A 22,011-nucleotide genomic window follows, 5' to 3' on the forward strand; every position below is an offset into this window, starting at 1 on the left:
AAATAGCGTAATGAGTATTTCTTAAATGATCTCTTGTTCCAGATTCACCTACTTTGCATAAAATGTCAAGCGCAGGAAGGAGGGAAGTTGGGGGTTTGTTTGTATTTTTGTCTTTTTCTTTTTTTCCCTAAATGAGAAAGGTTTTCACATGGGAATATACTTTTTTTTAGTTCCCCTTCCTTCTTCATGACAATTGACCACAATTGAAGTAGATACTTCTTAACATACTGTAATGCGAGAATTTTCTTCAGCTGGAGGGTGTTTTGTTCCCTAAATTGAAATCTGTTCTACGTTACTGCACAAAATGTGAACATGAAGATTAGGATGGATACCTCTGCCAGGTAAAAACTGGTACAGAGAGAGCTTGAAGGCCGTCAAAAGCATAATAAGCTTCTAAGACTTTACAGGTCTAGGTTGATAAAGGCTGGAATGTTCCAAGCTGAGGAAATGACATCCTCACATTGAGGAGAGTTTACACCAGGCAAGCAGAGTATTTTAAAACATTTTGGCTGCCTTCAGAACTGTTTTAATCAATTCACTTGTGTATGAGTGTAGGTATTTTTGCAGCATTCTTCTTTTTGGTTTCAGAATTTTGTAAAGGAGGCATTTATCCTTTTTTCCCCAATCTATGAAGAGGAGTTTGTGGAGTTGTGTATTTTATGGTGTTATTTTTGTGAAGCTGCTGTAGGTCAATAAAGCAAGATTTATTAGCGGCTTTTAGAAATGCTGGTATTCTAATAATTGCTATATTTTTAGGAGTGAGTCTCTTTTTGTTGCCTGAACCACTTAATCTGTCTCCATGAGTTTGCTGCTTGGTTATGTTCCTATTTGAAGGCAATTCTCAACTGCAAGTGTGTTCATGCTGGGTGACGGAGCCCACAGAGCTGGTCTGTCCCTTGGAGGGTTTTGAATACTCAAAATGAAACGAAGCATCTAGCTTGATATTTAATGGGAGGAAGGCTGAAGGATGGTGGGCTTGGAGGCCACCTCTGCTTCTGGTTTGCTGGACTCTGAAAGATTTGTAATTCTTTTAAGTTAGTGGTTTCCTACTGTGACTATGAGAACTATGGTAATCAAGCCTGAAGCTTTTGAATGACAGTGTCACCATGTTTAAATATTAATCTGGCTGGAGTGGGTAGAGATATACTGCTGTAGCTGGGGAGGATAATACACATACAGAGAAGGTCTTTGTCCAAGGCTAAAAAGAACACCCTGTCTTAGTCCCTAGACACGGACAGTTCTTGGTCTGGTGAGTGGGGTGGAGGGGTCTGATAAATAATCTTTAATGGGAATTATAGTTTTGGTAAGAACTATGCCAACTAGTGTGCTGAAGAGAGAGAGGCGGTTGGGTACAGTCTTGCAGCTATCGCAACGAACAGGAGGCAGCTCATGCAAAACTTGTACAAAGCAGTTGATCTAACCATATTGCTATTTTTATGGTGTTCATGGCCAAGAGATGTTTACTAAGCAGACCTCTCTTCTCCACACAAGAAAGGTGGTCTCCAGTATATCTTTGTGTTCTTTAACATAATCTCTAATTTCCAAAGCAAAATATTGAGTTTAAATTATTACCTATAGCATTTGAAAAGTAATTTCCTCTTGATGTGCAATTAAGGTCAGTGTTTACATATAACTTTGATGTCATAACAACATAGATTTTTACTGCTACATGTGGTTCCTGCAGTTAATACATCCAGTTGTATCAATACTGGCTGTTATACTGGTGCAAATACATGGGGTGGTCTTGGCAATACACTTTCTCTGGAAGTTGGAGAGATCGTCTGGCAAAAGTGGAGAAGGGCTAGAAGATTAAATAGCTTGGCAACTATGGTGGAAGAAGAGGTTTTCTGGCAACTGAGGGGGAATCATTGGCCCTGGAAATGAAGAGGGCCTAGCAGTGTGGAAGGAGAGAGAGAGAGGACTTTGGAAAAGAGACGGAAGGGCCGAGTACACAGGACAGAAAGGTCAAGAGGAAGATTGGCAGGAGAGCAAAAGAGTTTGCCTCCAGAGAGAAGCAGAAAGGGATGACTTCTTAAAATAGAAAGTCCAAAGAGTATCATCAAAGGATTCAGCTGTGGGAAACCTGTCTAGCTAGAGAGGCAGCAAGTCTGAGATGTTTATTATTTTTAATTTTTTGGAATGCTGCAAGATGTAAACCAGTCAATTTCATTAAAAAAACAAGTTTAGCTTCAGACTCACAAATTTGCCTTTCAAATTTTCTCCAGAAAACTTCTGGTGCAGTTCAAAAAGTCCCAAACTCGAACCCCATGTTATCTTGGGGTCTCACCATGTCTGGGTCATAAGCTGCCCAGCTATTTGAAACACAGCTGAAAATGGGGGTAGCGGGCTACTTTGCAGCCATATGAAGCCTTGTAATAAGGAAATGTTATACTTACATATGAAATATCAAGCATATATTAGGCCAGTCTGACTCTTGTCACTGGGTGAAATTTTCAGACTTATTCATATTGAACTGCTCAGGTACCTTTATGATCACCTGTCATACACGTGTTGGTACTTACATTAGCTTCCAAGGTCAGGGCTTTTGCCGTTAAAATTTTGCACCAACAAGTAATATCTATTGCTTTTTATGAGTGCATGAGACAAGACAGCGTACATCAGCTGCTGTTGGAGAAATGTTATGGGATGTAATTACGCTTGATAGCTTGATCATTGCTTTGTGGCTTCTTGCTTTTATAAAATCGGTTTCTGTCAGCTTTGAAGTATGTTACCTCAAGACCTGAACATGGGAGGTATGTGCAAAGTCAGCTATACAAAAGTCTTCACTTAATGAACATGTTTACTTTACTTTTGTGCTTCTATAAATGATTTATAATGTAAATTTCTGAGGTCTAGGGTCCTTTTCCCAGAGGAGATGTAGTTCTTGTACAGGAATTCAAAAAGTTAATACATTGCTGCTTCTGCTCCTGGCGGTACAGCTGGATATGATATGATATTAAGTGATAGGATGTGTGCTTTTCACTTGAGGAGATCAGTAATGTCAATGACTATTATAGAAAAACAGAGCTGTAGACTTTTTCAAGTGGCTGCTCTCTGGACTACCTTACTCAAAGAGACTTTCAGTTTTTGGCTGTTAAGTGTATGGACAGGACATGTGTATGGTAAAGGATGAGTGTTTATGGGAGTTCTTCCCACTGCTACCATGAAGCATTGTACTGTGGGCCTCTACCTTGTGCCCTGGTTTAAAAAGAAACTAGAAAAAAAATAATTTAATGCACAAAATATTTAATACCTGTTGTATTACCATTGTAGCCCCATAAAAATATATTACAGTTTTTATCTGTTTCACTTCTGTAATAAAAAGTTATAATTTTTTCTACGAGATATATTTAAGTCTTAAGCTTTGTGATGGGAGTTTTGTTATTTCAACACTGGTATGTAAGAAGGAGAAGAAATTCAAAGTGTCCTTGGAAGGAAACTTCTGTTCACTGGTGATTTCTAGCTGTCTCAAAGTCAGTCCTGTGTGCTAGGCTGATTATAATGCAGTATTTCAGAGGAAGGGAGAGGCAAAATATTTTGATTTAATTTAACTGAATTTAACAGAAGCAAATGTTAATACTGGAGACTGGTGTGTATCAGAGTTTCTAACAGCTGGACAAGAACTGTGTTGCAGAACAATAATCCTACCTAGATTGCTTTCAGTGGGATCAAAGCCCACGTTTGCTTAATTTATCTAGGTTTTCTAGTTAAACATGAAGCTTTGTGCACTGCCTGCCTGCTAGCTGCCTCTATGCCCGCTGGAAACGATGCCCTATAGCTGAAACATCCATGACACAGTCACATGAATGTACCCCTCAAAGGGAGCCAGCAGCCCACAAAGCCTTTCGTCAGAAAGCTGGTGGTGAACGTTTAACGTGACAGCGTATTTTGCCCAGGTGACAAACGTAAGCATTCATGATTTCTCCTGTGAGGAGCAGGGCTTTCAGGAAGGGCTCTGGGACAGCAATATGAATCGAGCGTATGTACTGTCGTGCTCAGCTGATACAGCTGTTTATTGTACAGCCTCTCCTTTGTGCTTGGACTACTGCCACATATGATTTAAGCATGTTTGGAGTCCTGGTGAGTGCAAGAGCCTTGCTGGGTTGTGTCTACTGGGACCAGTGACAGAAGAGGGCATCAGTCTGACTCTCCAGTTGGCAAATTCATGCAATGCAAAAAATAAGGGAATTAAAAGCTAATGCTCTTAAAACAGGCAGCCTGACACATAGCGGAGATGGGGCATTGAGCCTGGGTATGTCAGGAACATAATTTTAACACAACAAGACACATGTAACCAGGCATGACACATTGGCTTGCTGACACGTGAACCAGTGCATCTGAAACAAAGGCAGTTTGCTGAAAATCATATAGATTCCCCTTACCCTTAAAAAAATTCAGTTTACAAGATTTCATGATTAACAGGCTTTCTAGAATATTTACAACTTTCTGAAAAGTGAGCTTTTTTTTTTTTTAAAAAAAAAAACTTAAGTGGAACACACACATTGCCTTTGAAATGTAGCCATAGGAAGGTCATATATTTAGGTGTTACATATTAAAATATTGATTTCTTTTTAAATATAAAACCCCTGCTTACAATAAATACAATGTGAGTCATAACCTTTATCATAAAAATATTTCAGTGTTCCCTGGTAAAGGGTCATTAACATTGCTAAACTGTAGAATTTGATCATTAGTGGAGGATACTACGTTTTGTTTTTAATAAGGCAGTGATTTATACAGGAACTTATTAAGAAGTAAGATATGGCTCATTTCTGATCTCTGACATGCTTAAAAGATGTTGCAAATTAAGGGATTGATCCTGTAGATCGCTGAGCTGATATGAAGAAATGTCAATAAACAAAATTCACACTCTGTCACTGGCCTTTACCTTGCACTTCAACAGACTTGTGAGAGGGGAAATTGAGATGGTAAAGCTTTCCTGATCCCAGCCATTTCAGGGTCTGTGTGTTTGTGTGCTAGATGAGAAGCCAAGCATACAATTATTATTTTTTTTCTTCTTTCTTTTCCTTTTTTCTTTTTTTTCATGTTTTTTTTTTTTTTTTCATTCTGGACAAATGGTTGAGTGTTTTTCTGTGAAATAGAGAAAACCCCATCAGCAGGTGTGCATTAGGACATTCTCTTGTGCAGTGTCCGTGAGGAGTGGCTTTGCACAGTCTTGTGTACTTGATGTGCATGGCCAGGCTGCTTGTCTGTTGCCAGCCCTTGTGCAGGGGCATCTGGGCAGCTGTGAACACTGGGGAGGGCTGATGGCAAGCAGAGGTGGAGAGGAGAACACTGCTATGAAGCCTAGCTACAGTAAGGAGATGGTGTCTATCAGATACTGGCTCTTCGGCTTCTTATAGCGAGGGTTGGAGCTCATGAGCCTCATCAATGGGAAAAGTGTCTGATATTCAGCCACACGGTGGCAAGGGGAGTTCACATGAATGGTTTTATTTGCCCAAATAACTTAGGGTGAGCTTAATTAATTAATTAAAATAAGCCAGGGTGCATTGTGTCATTTTTCCTGGAGCTGTTCAACCAGAAGGTGTGTGCTGGGGTAGTCTTGGCTCCCATCAGTATCTCCAGTGCTTGCAGAAGCCAGTCCCTAAGGCAGTGACAAGCAATACAGTGTCCTCTGCAAGTGTGACACAGACACCTGCCCAGGATGCGGGTCTACCTGCATGGCTGGGATCCTCCGAGACGGACATTGCTGCGGTCTCTGGGCTGAAGGATGCTTGGGGGGGCAGTAGCAGAGCCAAGGGCACCAAAAGGAGAGGAGTGCCACATGGCAATTAAAATAACTGCTGGAAATGGGGAGCTTCTAGGGGAAAATAGCTTGCCTTCGTATAAGTCCCTTTATGCGTGCAAATCTGTGGACAGTGTGATGAAAATGTGTTGTTGTATGTTACCCAAGCAAATTTCATGAGGGGGGAGAAAAATTTTTCTTTGCCAAAATGATTCTGTTACACACGCACTACTTGTTAATGTGGGTGAGTTTAGTTTTTTTTATTTTTAAATTTTTTTAGGTAGTGCATGTTTCTCATTATTTTAATTGGGAAAAGCTTGATAAAAGAGAATGTACACTTCACATGTCAAAGAACATGCTAAAGCTTTTTTATTCATGTGTGAAACCTGTTTATATGCCACTTTATATGATTTTCTTTTTAAATTTTGTTAGCTGAATTTTAGTGCTCTTTAAAGTAAAAGTGATAGCAACCAGGTGCACTATGGGGTAGATGACATAACCCTGCCAACACACCTACATGAATAACTCCCATGTTCCCAGTCTCTGCTGTTTGTGCGGGATCAGGCAGTTATTTTGTGCTGTGGATACATCAAAGGCTCTCAGGCAGACATGACCACCAGCCTGATTTTGAGCCTGCATACTCTATTTCATTCCTCTAAAGAGAAATACTGATTTAAAAAAACCCCAAAAACCCAAACCAACCAAAACATCGTTCTTCTCAGATTTTACATTTTTGTTTACTTAATTTTTCTCTAATATTTTTCAATTCTGATGAGAATTAAAATAAAACTAAACAATAAACTAAGCATCCCCTACTTCACCTTTTCTGGCTCAACCGACTGAAGCCTTCCCATGGCTGTTCAAAGAGCATATGGAGGGAATGCCACTTGTCTGTTAAACAATCGACAGTAAACATACGTATTTATGAGGATAGCGAGAGGCACAAACTGCATCCCATGCAGCCACTGCTGCCTGTACGTACACAAACCTGTTACTGCTTAAAGATTTAAACATTTTCTATGGTTTTTTTTTTTTTTAAACACCTCAACACGGTGAAGCAAAGACATTTGCAACCTGCCTTTAAGAAAAGAAAGAAAGAAAAAGCTTTTTATTATTTCTCTTCAAGCCTTTGATCCTGACTTTCCAGTCATGGGAACGAGGAGAAGTCGTCTTCCGTGAACTGTGAGTAGGAAGCTGAGAGGGAATCGGCAGATGAGTTTGAACGTTAGGCCTTGTTTATATTGGGGATTAAGTCATTTGTGGTCAGTAACCAATGCAGCTGGGCTGCTGCATGCTCCCGGTTCACATCAGATGACATTACTGGAGTGAGAACTGGGGGCATGCTCAGCTGCTGGAAGGGGTGGTTTCTGCCCCTGCTGCCTGCGCGGGGGCATTTCGCTCCCTGCCGGATCGGGGTAAATCCAGACCGGAGACAACCTTGTGTTTTCCGTCCTTGTGTTTCCAACATGTCAGGTTGGAGCAGCGCTCCTTGGGCAAACGGAAATCTTCAGAGGAAAAGAAGGTTCTGAAGAGATTGATCAAAACCATAATTTTATGGGTGTAGCAATAAACAGCCAAGCCAAGGCTGAGCTGCAGAAAAGAGCCGCTCAGAGCGGCTGCTACTTGGCATTTCTCAAGGTCCTAAAGAAGACAATAATCAGAAGATAGGGAAGCGAAGGGGGAAAAAAAATGCTTAAATTGCTGCAATGTTCTGTCTGTGTGAACACTTCAAACATCTGTCTGCATTTTGAAATATCCTGGGTTGTGCTCTGAAAGTATTAAGACTTTTTCCAAAGGTGATTTTATTGTCAACTACTATTAAGCAAGATTTATTTTTTTTTTTTTCTAGGAGGCACATGGTTAACATCTTTCTGTGCTTCTAAATATAAACTTGCTTCCCACTAGTATTATCCAGGTCTCATTCCTTCTCTATTTCTCTTCCCTTTTTTCTTCTCCTCTCCTCTCCTCTCCCTCTTTCTCTTTCTGTCACTGTGCGCATTTGATGAGGCTCTGAGTTACAACTGGACGCTGCAAGGATGGATTCCTTTTGTGATCTGTGCTGAGTTATACTAAAACTTTCTGTAAAGTTTTACTTTCGTGGAGTGCTATATAGTGACTTTTTATGTGTCTAAGAAATGGAAACATTTTGTCTCGTATAAAAAAAAAAAAAAAAAGAAATATTTTTATACTGTGCTCCATTCACAGACCACATCAGAGGTATTCTAAGAATAGAATAGATCAAATATATTTTATGGAAATATAATGAGAAAAGGATGTGTTCCCAAAACTCACTCTGAACAAAGGAATGCAACATAGTCAGGAATACTTTAATGCGCCTAACAATTTTCTCATGTGAAAGGCTGAAGGAACAGTCTTGGTTTGAAGAAATCTTCCAATTCTCCCCAGGCACCCTGAACTTGAAATCAGAACTAGAAAAGCTATATATTACAAAAAAGAAAATGTATGGAAAAAGTGACTGAGGGCATTAACCATAAAAGACATTTTGAAAAGAAAAATAACATCAATATGAAACATTTTGTCATGTTTCATTTCATTGATCATATATTTATTTTATGTGCTCTGGAGCGCTGAAGCTTAGATGTAACTACATTTCAGGGGCTTCATATTAGACCTGTCATTCTCTTTGTGGTGAAAACTAAATAGTGAGGAAAAAATAAAATAGATTGCAATTATTAGATTTGGGTTGGATTCCATCGGATGTGCTTAGAAACTTCAGAAATTGAACTTAGAAAATGAGACATAACATTAACAGCTATTAAAGACACTGCCTGCACAACAGATAGAGAAGTAGGAGGGACACCTTCCATGTAAAATAATGCATCTTTCTCACAGTAAAGCAATATGTTCACCTTAAATAGGCTTGTAATTAAAACTGCCAGTGTTGATTAGATCAACTGTGTAGCAAAGATGCATTTGTATTAGTTCTAATTAAATCTATTTTAAACAAGTTGAAGTTACAGATTGTTTTTTTCTGCTCCCTGATACAATGGCATGTATTCCAGCTGCTGTATATAGCTCCCAAGTAGCACGGATCTCTGTTTAAAGGGCTCAGCCTCTTCTGTAGCTGGTTTAGGATCCCAAGTTAGTTCTGCCTCACGTTTGGACTTCTTTCCTAGGCAAAACCTGCAATTATTTAAAATAGGGTTGTTACAGGAGCACGATGGATGGGATCAGGCTACTGTTAGCATCATCAGAAATTTTTTTAGCATTGTTAATGAAAATGAAAGCATTTGTCATAACTTGGGCTCTTGAGTTATTGGTCCTAATATGTTTTCCAATAAATATAAAGTTGGCTTAGAAGTTAGTAGCAGGCAGAAGTGGGGTAGGGAAAGGCACAAGCTTGGGGAACTCTGGCAGCCCTTAGCATGTTCTCACAGCTTTCTCCTGTGCTGGGTGGCATTTCTCACACTAGGCATCTTTGAAGATTGCTGGTATAAAGCCCAACGAGATACAGCACTGTGTTTTCAAAACTCCCTGTTGGAGTCTGACACCCTGTTAGAGCTGAAAGATATACTCTCCTTGAATTGACTGCAATGAAGATTTGGCCCTGAGTGGGTATTTTCAGATATATCGAGCAATGCAATCGATGAATGGTAACAAAGTCTTAGCGTAGCGGTAATATATGCAATGGCGTTTTATGCGCTTCAGGTCTCTGGACAGGCTTTCAAAGGTGTAACTCTATGGGAATAACAACAACCTTTCTCTTGGCTCCTCATCCATCCTCTCAGCACAGAGGCGATCATAGGTGCAAAGCGGTTGGAGCCTTTTGGCTCCTCCCTAGCGCTGAACCATTCTGTTGGGCCTTCTCCTTCTCACAGTCCTGGTGGCTGCCAAGACCATTTTCTCCAAGACAGGATGTGTCTGGAGCACAGAGCTCCATTACTGGCGAGGTCCCTGGCGTGGGGGTGATGGCCAGAGATGCTGGCTCACCTCTGGGCACAAAGTGGCTCTGCTGCTCAGGAGCAATCCTTGACTCCCAGTAGCTGAGCAGGTCAGGATTGATGCTCGTGGCTCTGTGCATGCCACCTTTCTTTTTGAAACAACCTGAGTATGCTCGAAACCTCCAGGAACTCAGAGTGCTGTGTTTCGGCTTGTAACACAACTGGAAAAAATAAGTTGCGCTATGTTCTCATATTGATTTTCCTTCTCTTGGTGCAACATTTTCAATTTAAATGGCAGCAGACTGAGGCACAAAATTGGAAAAAATGTTCTGAGCTACACAACTGGGAAAAGAGCCTGATTTTCTGATTTTGTGTCCATGTTATCCAATTAAATTTTGTCACTGTCCTGTGATTTCATGTCCAGTGCGGTATTGCTTTCACAGAAGAGCTAATTATGGAATAAGATAAGTATGAAAGTGCTTCTGTTTAATTAATATTATATAGTATATCCAGGAAGACTATTTTTTCCCTAAAATTGTTTTAATTAACATGAAAGAAAAGCTTCTGCTGACTTTTTATTGTCACAAGATAGAGAGAAAATTATTTCATGCGAACGTTGGACTATATTTAGCTTCTATCTCTCTATCTACAATAGAAAAATTGAAAATTATTTTATGTTAGATTGTATTGCTTCTTTTAATTTCATAAGGGTTTCCTTCAAGTACCATTAAATAATGATATAATCTTTGGAATATTAGTTAACAGATGATAAATATTTAATTTTTGTTGTTTGGTTTTGTGTTTTGTCCTTTTTATATTTCTTAGCTGAGGAAGGAATCTTCCACCTTCCAGAAACCTGATATTTTGGACCAGATCCCTCTCTGAACAGGTTGTATGCTGCCCTTTTCAAAATATAGCTATCAGAAGATGCCCTTCAGCAGATGTGTTAAGAGGACTTGGTGAGCTTAACATGTTTCGCCTGCTTAATTTAATTTGGAAAAATTCAACCAGAAAATGAAGTTATTAACAGGTTGGTACATTCAGAGATAAGATGATGTCACAGGAAAGCAGTCAAGTGGGTTGCTTGTCAAAATATAAAATATGTATCTGTCAGAAGCAAATGATAGGTAAGCTGTGGCTGGGTGTAGGATGCAGTGAAAATAGCGTGCTAAAAATTGAAACCGAATCCCACCAGTCTGGAGCACAAGCTTTTAGTAACTATTGTGGTGATCAGAAATACAACAACTCTGGGGACATGAACTGCACTGCTTAAACACAGTACACGTAATTTCTTGGCACCAGTAGCCAGAAGCTTGTACATCGGTATTAGACCTCAAGCAAACAGGAGAGACCTCAAACGTGTGGCTATTTCAACAGATGTCTTTGGAACTGGGACGCCCCATTAGCTTGGTTATGCCAAAATGAGGATTAATAAATCTTTCCTGGAGTGACTTGAGGACCTTCAAGGCCTTAAAATGAGAAAATGGAGTCTGTCTAGCCAACGTGATGAGCCTTTTTCTATTAGAGAGGTTTAGATCAAAGAAAGAAGTCTCTAGTGTGTTCTCTAGGAACACGTACGTGTCACGTCAGTCACAAGCCTCTTCCTGCCTTCTGGCTTACTATATAAAATAGCTGGCACCAGGAGTTTAAAGTTAATAAACTTGGGAATTTTAAACGGCAATTTGGAGTCTCCTATGAGCAAAACAGAATAGGCTACTTAGCAAGGAATGCAGTCAAACTCTCAAATACCATGATGCTAAAATGAAAGAAACGCCATTATAATAAATGTCAGTATTGTGTTATCATTGAAGTTGGGAAAATGATCCCACTAATGTGGAACTTCATTCACTATGAGTTGCAAAACGGAGCTTTAAGACTGTAAACTCCTGGGGACAGCCCATGAAATCTCTCAGTTTGCTCAGGATCTTCCATGATGCAGAGTTTAATTGTCATTGGGAACTCTCAGGACTAGCAGAATACAAATAATAGAACTCCTAAATAAAATGCTGCTCTTATATTTAAATGTCAGAAGGGACTAGTCTGACCTCTTGATCTATGAGCCATAGGGCTTTGTTCAGTAATACCACCATGATATTTCTAATTTATGCTTCAGCTTACACAGTTCCTAAAGCCTCAGCTCGAGAAATAGTCCTCAGGAAATATAAGTTTTAATGTTGTTCTTATGTTAACTTTTTTTCCCTTGTATTTAAAATATTTCCTATTGAAATTTCTTTAGCTTTAACTTTTAACCTTTGGATTTTATTCTTCTTTTTATGCTTGAATAAACTTACATCAAAACCCTTCTCTTTTATAAATAAAACAGGTGGAGTTTAAATCTGTAAGGTGGGTTTTTAAAAATTTTAGTGTGTTTGGTCATTTAAGTTTTCTTTTTTTATTTTCCTAAGTCTTTTTCCCAGGAATTTTACCATATTTATTACTGTGTGAATGCCAGAAATGAACGTTGGTTTTGGTTTTTTTTGTAATGACTTCCCCAGTGCTGTACACAGAGGAGACAGCACATCTCTGCTGCTGTGTATTATCCTCCATTTTCTGTACTCAAGGATCATATTCATACTTGGGGACTTCATGCTGTTGGCATTATATGTGCTGTGTTTCCTCCGTGGCATGCTAATTTTTTATTCAGCAATAAATGTACTGGTGATATAGAATGAACTATATCATTTGCTGTATGCATTAATAGTGATATCATATGTAATATTATTGCTGCCACACGTAAGTTTATAACACAGATGTGTATCAACTTTTAAAGTTGAACATATCCTTTTTTTTGGTTAAAATCTGGAAATAAATTGCACATCTCCCAGCATGAGCAACTTGGTTTTAGACTTGTGTAATGACAATGCCCTCGTAATTGAAAGAAAAAAGAAAAAGGAAATTTGGGAGACTATCAGTCTACATGTGGTATACTTTTTTTCCTAAATTGAAAATAATAAAAAAAAAATTCCAATGACACATTTGGGCTGAAAAACTGTTTGCTGCACATGTTTTATATATGTGGGTTTATTACAGAGATCATGTGTCTTAATTAGGTAATTTATATTGTGTTATCCAAAGAAGATGTTCTTGTTCAATTGAACACACAATAAAAGTTTCAAGAAAACTTGTTAATCCTGTATTTACAGAGATCAGTGCATGGATACGGAATAGCAACAACTACAAATCTCTCTATGCTGGTACAGTTACCTGCTAGATTATATTCCCTGGAGAATCAGTGTTGTTACATATGTACATGCAGTATAGGTAAGGGTGAGCTGTATTTTTAGTAGGACCTTTTCTTTTTAATTCTCTTCCTGAAACTAAACTTATTAGCTTTACCCACCAGACAACTTTAAAGGCAAAAGCAAAAATTTAATGATAAATTAAACTACCCCCAGGGAGGAAAGCTCAGTTATTGTATTATCCTGGGAAGTCTGGCCCTCTTTGAGCTGTGCTCTTTCAAGGGGGTAATGGCAACTTGAATTGGAGATCTCCTGACTTTTTTTCTTCCTTCCCACAAAACGCCGATATTTCCTAAGCCAATGTTCTGTTTCCTTGTACTGATCTGATACTGTTCACCCAGAAACTGAATCTAGTTATCACTGGTTACGCTAATTGAGATCTCTTAGTTTCTCTTCCTCTTTGTCATTAAGCTGGATTTGAGTTTCACATACCCTTGCAATTACTTTGAAATTCCAAGTCTCCTTGCAACTACTTTGAGAAATCTGAAAGCTAAATGATTCCCAAGTCAAAAATATGATGTTCCCTAGTTGAAAGGCAAAAAGCAATATTGTTATATTTGTATTCTGATGAAATTCATTATGTACAATATAATTTGTGTCTCCATAACAATCTACTCTTCTTCAATTAGGGATTAAGCCAGATACTGTATTTCTTCCAGATCTTTGTAGTAACTTTTTTTTTTTTCATTGAGAATACAGAAGGAATTTGAAATGTGTGTCACTGGCAGTAAAATACAAGTTTACAGGGTTTTTCTTCTGTTGATGGTAAATCAACTACAGAACAGGAACCCATGGCATTAGTCCAGGAAACTGAGATTGTGAAGTTAGGAAGTAGAAAGACGCACAGAAAATCATGTTTATAAATCTTGATGAACATCTTCCTTGCTATGCAGTGAGGACCTGCTTCAGCTGTCTTTGAAGTCAACGGGAAACGTCCCACCAGCTCCCAGCAGGAGTTGGCTCAGACCCTGATGGTTCACATTGATGCCCCGTTTGGGGTGGGATACAGCGGGATGCAGTGCATGCAGAGGACTGTAGCTGATGGGATCCATCCAAGGGCCTTGGATGCATTGGAAAATGAAGGTGAAGAAATGAAGTTAATTATCACACCTCATCAGACCCCTTTTTATATTCATGGGAACCCAAGAGCACTAAAAATGGTGCTATGTGGATGGCCAACTTGTTGATGTGTTACGAGCCCTAGCTGCTGTCCACAGCTCCGTTCCTCTGAACAGTATTTGAAGTGTAGCCTGGGAGAGATCTGTTGTAATTTGCTCTCCTCCTTTCTGTATTTATAAGCCTACAATATTGTAAGTTTTTACTGTGGGTGGACAAGCAACATCCACTCATATCAAAGAAGATACAAGTACAGATAAATATAACTTTATACATTCATTTTTATATAACTTATGCAAATGTATGCGCAAGTTAGTCACAGTCTCCAGGCTGGCAGCAGATAGATGATGTGGCCATTGTTGTAGCTTCGTTCAGACACCTGTGTTGCTGGATGATCCTGCTGCCTGTAAAAAGAACTTTGCATGCGTGTGTTTGCTTTGTGTCTGCTAAAGCAAGGTTTGGCTGGAAAAAAATAAGTGTATGGGACAGAGAGGGCACAGTCCCAGCAGTAGTTCACCTCTCTTACCAAGGTAGGGCTCAGACAAATTGCTCCTTGTGGTGGTTGTTTGGTTTTGTTTTATTATTTTTTTAAAAATTTTATTTTTATTTTTTTTTGTTTTCTCTTGAAGGCATTCGCAAGAACTGTTGAAGTCTGGAAACTTGAGGAATGAACCCCAAGGGGTTGGCATGTGTGTGGACTGTGGCCCTCACTGGCATCTACCACCTTGCTCAATGCCCCAGCCCACCTCCAGTGACAGCGGGATTGTTGGTCTTTGCCTTTTGAATAAAACCAGTGTTGTTCTCCCCATCGCATTGCTGGTTGCTCCAGTAATGGCCTGTTTTACCTAGCGTTTGCTGTTAAGTACTAACTGACCATCTTAAAAAGAAAATCCAAGTATACAGACACACAGCAGCTTAGTGTCCTTGTCTTATAGGAACCTATCTACTGTTCTCCAAAGACTAAACAAAACAAAAAGGCCAATTTTGGTATGCCAGGTTCAATGGTCCAAATTAATATTTGTAATTTTCATTCTTATATTAACCATCCACTAATAACTTGGTCCCTACTGATTAGATTGTAGGTTTTAGTGTTTGAATTTTAATAATTCTGATTAATGGTAGGGTATTTATTATATCGCTTTGTATGTGCGTTCACTCTTCCATCATGAGATCTCAAAGCACTCTATTAAATAGCACCAAATCTTTGTAAAGTATAGGAATTTTAGCCTATTGAGTTTAAAATATCGGATAAGGGTAGTAATGAGAATGAACAGTTTTCTCAAAGTTCATTTCAGAGCCTTGCACTGATTCTCTGCAATATTTAAACAGTGGAAGAAATTAAGCTCCAGAAAACTTGATTCCCACTTCTAACCACTAAATTATGAATCTCTTTACCTCCCCATTCTGAATTTCAAGTAATCTTTGACAAATTTGTATTTGGGAGTCTTTAAATATGAATAGTGATATCTATATCAATATTTTTAATATGCACTATTAAAAGACACAAATCTACATTTGCAAAGCTTTGATGTGCTTACAAAACCGAACTTTTAAATGAAAGTATGTTTTTAAATCATGTCTGTATCACAGAAAACTATTAAGACTAGTCTCACAAAGATCTGCATGTTCCTGGAGCAATGACTCACATGTCCCTGCAGTGGTGCCCTGGGAGCATCATAGATATCTGATGGAACAGACCTGCTCAGCATCTCACAGGTTGGTTCTCAAACCATTTTCATTGTGTTTCCTCCTTTTTGTGAATTCTGTGGTTTGGTTTGGTTTTTTTTTAAATCTTTGTTCCTGTATATGTGTGTGTGTGTTCTTTATATAAATATTTTTGTGTGATTTTTATGGCACTGCAACTGTGAACTGTGAAGATTACCACCTGGAGAATGTGTGCTAAATTCTCATCAGATCTTCATGGTGGACACTTATCTCTCTGATAATGTTGCCTTTCAAATCCAGACACATCAACTACTGTAGATAGCATTGTACTTTTCAGAAAAGTTACACAGGTCTTTTCCTCCTTTCCCATCACTGCACAGCAAGGTGAGAGCTGGTCATTCACATGTATTTCCTACTTCTAAAGGATTTTCATATTTCAGCCTTGTTAGACAGTTCAAACTGAAACGTTAACACTCTCTTTTCCATTTGGACATTTTGAGACTCTTACTTAGCTAGTTTAAAAATAATAAATTTGTGACCTTTAGTTGACATCATAAGCTTGCATTTTTAAGGCTGTGCTTATATTTTGAGGTTGCTGGCTGGGAAAATCAAGACTAGCTGAACTGATGGTGATTCTGAATGCTTACCTCCTTTTAATGTTTGTTTGTTTTTTCCTCCCTCTTAGGAGTTTTAGTCTAAAGGTGTGTGTTTGAGTTGCGCTCTGACCAGGTTGCTGAAGGCAAAGGTACTGACAGAGAAGCAGAAATGGTTGGAAAAGCAGTATCGGTAGTATCAGTCTCCCTTTCTCTTCTGCCCTAACCACCAACAGCTGGAGAACAGGCAGCAGAAAGGCAAGAGGATCATGTCTCATGGATGTGTGAGTACAGGCTTGAAACTTGGCAGAGTTTTCAGGAGAAAGGTACAGGTTTCTGTTGCCTTTATTTGAATTTCTGTAATTATATGGAATGGAAGTTTTTAAATGCTAGTGCAAACCTTTGTAAAATACATGAATTTTAGTTATTAAGTTTATGTATGGAATAAATGTAGTAATTTATTATTATTATTATTATTATTATTACTACTACTACTACTTTATGACTACTTTTACCAAAGAGGTGAACAATGCAGCTAAGCAGCAACAGGTCTAGAACCTAGGTGAGGGGGACAGGAAAAGTGGAGGGAAGAGAAAGGGATGTTATTAGGTGACCAGGGAGATTTCAAACTTTTCCTCTATGACTTCAGGCCCTGGGAACACTGGATTCTGCCCTTTTCAGCAGAAGTGCCATGCAGGGCAGAAATATATGACAGTATGTTCATTGCAGGTTATGGCTTTAAATAGTGATGGGACAGCGCCCATATCTTTCTGGTCTCTGGTCATATGTGGTTGTATAGTGTTTGCTGTCCTTCAGAAGACAAGAAGTGTCTCACAGCCACCTCTATTTCACCCGCTCTTGCATCTGCTGAAACATCTGGTGGTGGCTAGTGTTGGAGACATGACAGTAGACGTGTTGGGGAGCCAGTCTGGCTCAGGATAAGAGTGTTTATGTTTCTCTGTGCTGCATTGGGAGATCTGAAGTCTTTCATGATCTGACCTTTAGGAAGTTGAAATGCTCAGAGCAGGGTTGTCATTGAGCAAACAGCATTTCCTGCTTAAAACTCGGGGAGACATGTTTTTATTTTGCTTGTATGTTTATAACCAGTGATTAAATATTGAGTGTTTTTAAAACTTTCACCTTAGACCATCAGCTTTTTATTATTAAAAATACCATGCTTTTTTCCTCAGTGGTACACTTTTGTAGAATGCGGTCATGTGGGAATAGTGTTGACTAATAATTATTTACTTGGTTGGACTGGTTAGTTTTCCTTCAAACGAGGTACTTTATTTTAGCAGTGCCATCTTCTCTTAAATAGTTATTTAGAGAAAAACTGCAGAAGATAGCAACTTTGCAGAGGAGGAAAAAAAAAAACCCAACAAAAAACACCAAACCAAAAAAACCAACCACACTCAAGTTGGAAGGGCTTAGAATAAATTATTGCATGTCATTCTGTGGGAAAATCTTCCCGTACGAATGCTGTGTTGTTCACAATGTGAGTGCCAGATCCACTCAGCTCTGTTTTGCACTTCTGTCACCCTTATCACTCATGAGACGATACTCTTCTACTGTAAGTGCTACCCCCAGTGGCATGTATTCATTTATAGGACTTGCATACTTATGCTTAAGTCAGACACCCAAGAGGCACAGGATGAATTGACAGTATAGGCAGATGCTTTCAGCAAAGAAACCAGGATGTTAAAAGAGCTTTAGCGTGGTTATTGTTTTGCCAGGCAAATTCATGTACTTGTCATCAAGGTGTTCGGGAGTATTTCAGCCTCGTTGTACAAGCTGAATACAAGAGCTGTAATCAAGAGTTACATCATTTGGTGAGACAAGACCTTGAGGAATACAGCAAAGGGAAATGTGCATAATTAGAACAGTTCAGTTACAAGGGAAAGGGGCTTTGATAGTGTTAGAAATGCGGCTGAAACACACAGTCTCCATTGCCCTGTCATCAGGCATTAGATGGTAGATGTCAGTGGGCCGGGGAGACCTCACAATCCAGTCAAGGAGTGTGGGGGTCTGTCTTCCAACCTTCCCAACCCTCAGCAGCCCATCTAAGGTGACCATCTGCAAAGCCACAAGCCATCTCCTCTCTGCTGACAAACAGAGATGGAAAAAAAAGGGTCACTAACTAAAAGCTTAATTTGAAGAAAGCAGTTTGTCTTGATGGTTGGTCAAAGAATGTTGAGAAATAACAGCACGACTAATTTTCCCTCCTCCTCAAAATTCCCATAAAGGAAGAGCTTGACATGAAGAGGGGCCAGACGTGATAGCCATGGTGACAGGGAACCCATCATAGGTCGCTGAATGCGTTAGGGCCAATGCACTTCCCATGGTGCTTTCCACACTAGCAGTTTTGCCAGAATCCTTCCTAGAAATTTCACGTGCATGGAGGCGGGGGGGAGTTCTCTAGTGACACACGTTCTGAGTATGCAACATCCAGCCTGCTTTATTTAGATTTTTCACAAAATATTTATCACTGCCATAGTGATAACTAACCTAAAAAAAGGAGGCGACGTTTCAAAGCAATTTGACCTTCTGTAGACCCTATCTGGAGACATCTCTATTCTTACACGTATATTATTGGCAAATGTTTTGAATTTTTGAGTTTGTAGAGGAAAATGTTCAACATCTCCGGGATTCTCGAGCCATGGGAGACTGCTTTCCACCCAACAGTAAGTACGTTACCAGACAATACTTAATTTTTAGGCGTCAAATATGTTGTAACTATCCCTGCGCCTTAGCATGCAGTGAATTAATAAAGTTGCTACTTTTTGTCTTTTCTTTATTCTATTTATTATATGCCAAAGCTGGCAGTTGTGACAGTTAAGTGGGTGATTTCCAAGAAACACCATTCAGTGAGTGCTGGAGGAAGGGTCTTGGGTGCAGCTGTGGAGCTGATGCTCCTCCAGGTCATTAACACCAGCTGGCTTCGCTGGGGTTTGTTTTTTGGGTGAGACTCTAGCTGGAGCTCTACCTCCCAAAGCAAGCGCTGCAGCAGGATTCTGCAAGGGAGCAATTCTGAAAATGACTGATTTAATGATAATGTGAAAGTCATGGTTAGACATATTTTAATTGAGGCTGCTGGCTGAGCGCTGCTGGGTGCTGTGGAACGTGAGCAGCACTATGAATATCAGGAATGCTAATAATGGGGTCCCATTTCTAACTTGGGAACAAGTTTCATTGCGTGCACATAACTTCCATGGGCAGGCATTCCTCTTGTCTTGCTGGATGTGGGGTGTGGCTCTGTGTGAATAACCCTGGTCCTTTAAAAGAGTACTGGAAGACAGTCAAAGAATTGTTTCTTTGCCAATAATCATAGTGTGGGGAGGTGCCAGGCTCAGGTTTTAATCCTGCAAATGACTCCAGTGCAGTGAACGAAGTAAATATAGTGTGCAATTGGAGATCTAGGTCTTTGTTGGTTTTGGGGGGGTTGTTGGTTGCTTGGGTGTTTTTGTTGTTTGTTTGGATTTTTTTGGTCTTTTTTTTTTTCTTTTTAAAGAGCTTAATTAATTTATCAGTGTTTTCCCTGGAAGTGTTTGACAATTCATAATGTTGCTGGTTAATAAGGCACTAATTGACTCCCAGGTGTTTAGTATGGAGGGTTAAAGCCAATAGTATGGGTCAGAGGAAAAGTATCAAAAGACTGCAAGTATAAGCATCTGCACATTTGATTTTGTTTGCTCCAGATTCCTGGCTATCACTATCTTAGGATACCTAAGAGGGTCGCAGTTGTCATAAGCATGTCTTAAGTGGGTGCTTCAGAATTGTCCTAGGATGGTATTGAGCCAATCTAACAGCTTCCTCGAGTGAAGTATGTGCAGCGGAAGAGGGAGAGAGGGAGGAGGAATGCGTGGTATTCCTCTTCGTCTTTCTGGCACAATTGTCCTGATGGTACTGTTTCAGCTGGTGTAATCAAGAGCAGCCCCTGGCTATGCTGCAGCACGTGAAGCTGCCGTTTTCTGACCCTTATATGGCACACGACTGCGGCGGGACTGGCGGGGTTTGCAGCTCCTTTTCCTCCCTGCTCCCTTCAGCTGCAACGAGCACAAATTTGATGTGTTTAGGAATCTGCTCTTATATTTTAAAACTCCATGCAAATATGGTAATAATAACTTAACTGACATTTGCTTTTGCTTCTGTGTAGTATGTCTTTAATATGATTACTACCCTTAACATTTAAAGGAACTTTGACAGTTATGTAATCCCTTCAACATTTAAGTACAACAGGAATTTATTATTAAGTGCAGTGGCTGGAAATGGAGCACTTTTTTCATTCACACTATAAACAGTTATGTTGTATTAGTAATCCTGCTTGTCAGAGTTTTCACTGTTTAATATTAATCAGTAAGTTTATGAAAGGTGCAACCAAAGGCAGAAATGAACAGTGAAGAAGTAAACCTTGGTTCCATAAAATCAGATGCTATTTAATACTTACATTCACATTTCTTCCAGTGACCATTAGACTAAGGGGAAAGGAAGTGCTGCGTTATGGTAATGGTACCTCTAACTAACTTTTCATAAACATGTATTTAGTTTCTCGCTATGTAAATGCAATAGCAGGTAGTGATAAAAGCCAAGACTTCTGAGAATGTTTTTAGGTTGTTTTGTAAAGAGCATGTTTTTCAGACTGCTGTATGGATTGGGTATGATACAGCCTAGCAAAACACATAATGATCAAATATTACATGACAAAATTAATAGCATCTCCTTTTGGTACTTATCCACTATTAAAATGATGTGCAAATCACTTCACCTGAATATTTCTACCTAATTTGTGAGTTGTTATCTTTGAGCTACATAATTAATTTTTGCATCTTGCAAACTGTGTTGCACTACAGAGTTTTTTTAATCACTTCTGAATATCTAGTACATGTTCATGCAACACCTATAGAGAAGCCAGGTCTTTTGGCTGCAGATGTCATCCTGCAAGATCTTTAGATGATCAAAGTGAAAATGACACCATTGTAACATAAGATGTCTTGAAACAGTGCATAATAAATTACCATGATTGGTTAATGAACATACATGATTAATGGAATGGAATATAGACATATAATAAAGGTTTTTCTTGTAAGTGTCAGTCATCTTCCATGTTCAAGTGCTTCCAGATATATCCCTTATACACCTAACATAATAGTTGATGTGTATCCGTATGTATATAGTAATATACACTAGAGAAATCAAATTGTGGTGTATGACCTTCCTATGAAACATGCAATTAAATTTTAATAGCATATTTGGCATATTTCTATACCTAGGTTTGTTTCAAGTTAATTTCCCCCCCCTTTTTTTTTCTCCCCCCCCCCCCCCCCCCCAATCCTGCTTGTTATAGTTTTGTTTTGGATTTAAAAAAAAAATTAAAAAAACCTTCATGAACAACATTAGTCTCCGTTAAACTATGTATATCTGTCACTGATCACTTTTAAAGCAATGTGGCATTAGTTTTTAAAATTATCACGTCTAAATTTAGTATTTGCTTATGGTAGGGTCAAAAGTGTCACAAAATGTGCATCACTGCCTCATTATCAATCACTGGGATATTTTTGGAGAAGCCATTTGATTTGCATCGTCGGACCTCCTACCTAGCATCACAGAAGGCTGTGCATCAATAAAATTAACTTTTGTCACTCAAACCAAATTGGGCTGAGGCGCTCTTGCCAGAACAGCTAATGTGCATGCAAGGAGGACGGCTGATCGCGGAAACATTCAAACCTTCTTTGGAAAGGCGGAATAAATTAATT

The 22,011-nt window shown here is 39.1% G+C and overlaps 1 long non-coding RNA gene across 1 annotated transcript in view; it reads left to right on the top strand.

The window, feature by feature from the left end:
• Positions 1 to 22,011, top strand: part of LOC114017704 (uncharacterized) — a 67,754-nt gene that overhangs the window by 28,448 nt on the left and 17,295 nt on the right. Inside the window, exons 7-10 of the long non-coding RNA XR_003562920.2 lie at positions 10,474 to 10,678; positions 12,792 to 13,970; positions 14,633 to 15,719; positions 16,354 to 16,545. This is a non-coding gene — a long non-coding RNA (uncharacterized LOC114017704). The remainder of the gene's footprint in view (positions 1 to 10,473; positions 10,679 to 12,791; positions 13,971 to 14,632; positions 15,720 to 16,353; positions 16,546 to 22,011) is intronic.

Source organism: Falco cherrug, chromosome 8 (assembly GCF_023634085.1).
Source record: "Falco cherrug isolate bFalChe1 chromosome 8, bFalChe1.pri, whole genome shotgun sequence".
NCBI classification, from domain to species: domain Eukaryota; kingdom Metazoa; phylum Chordata; class Aves; order Falconiformes; family Falconidae; genus Falco; species Falco cherrug.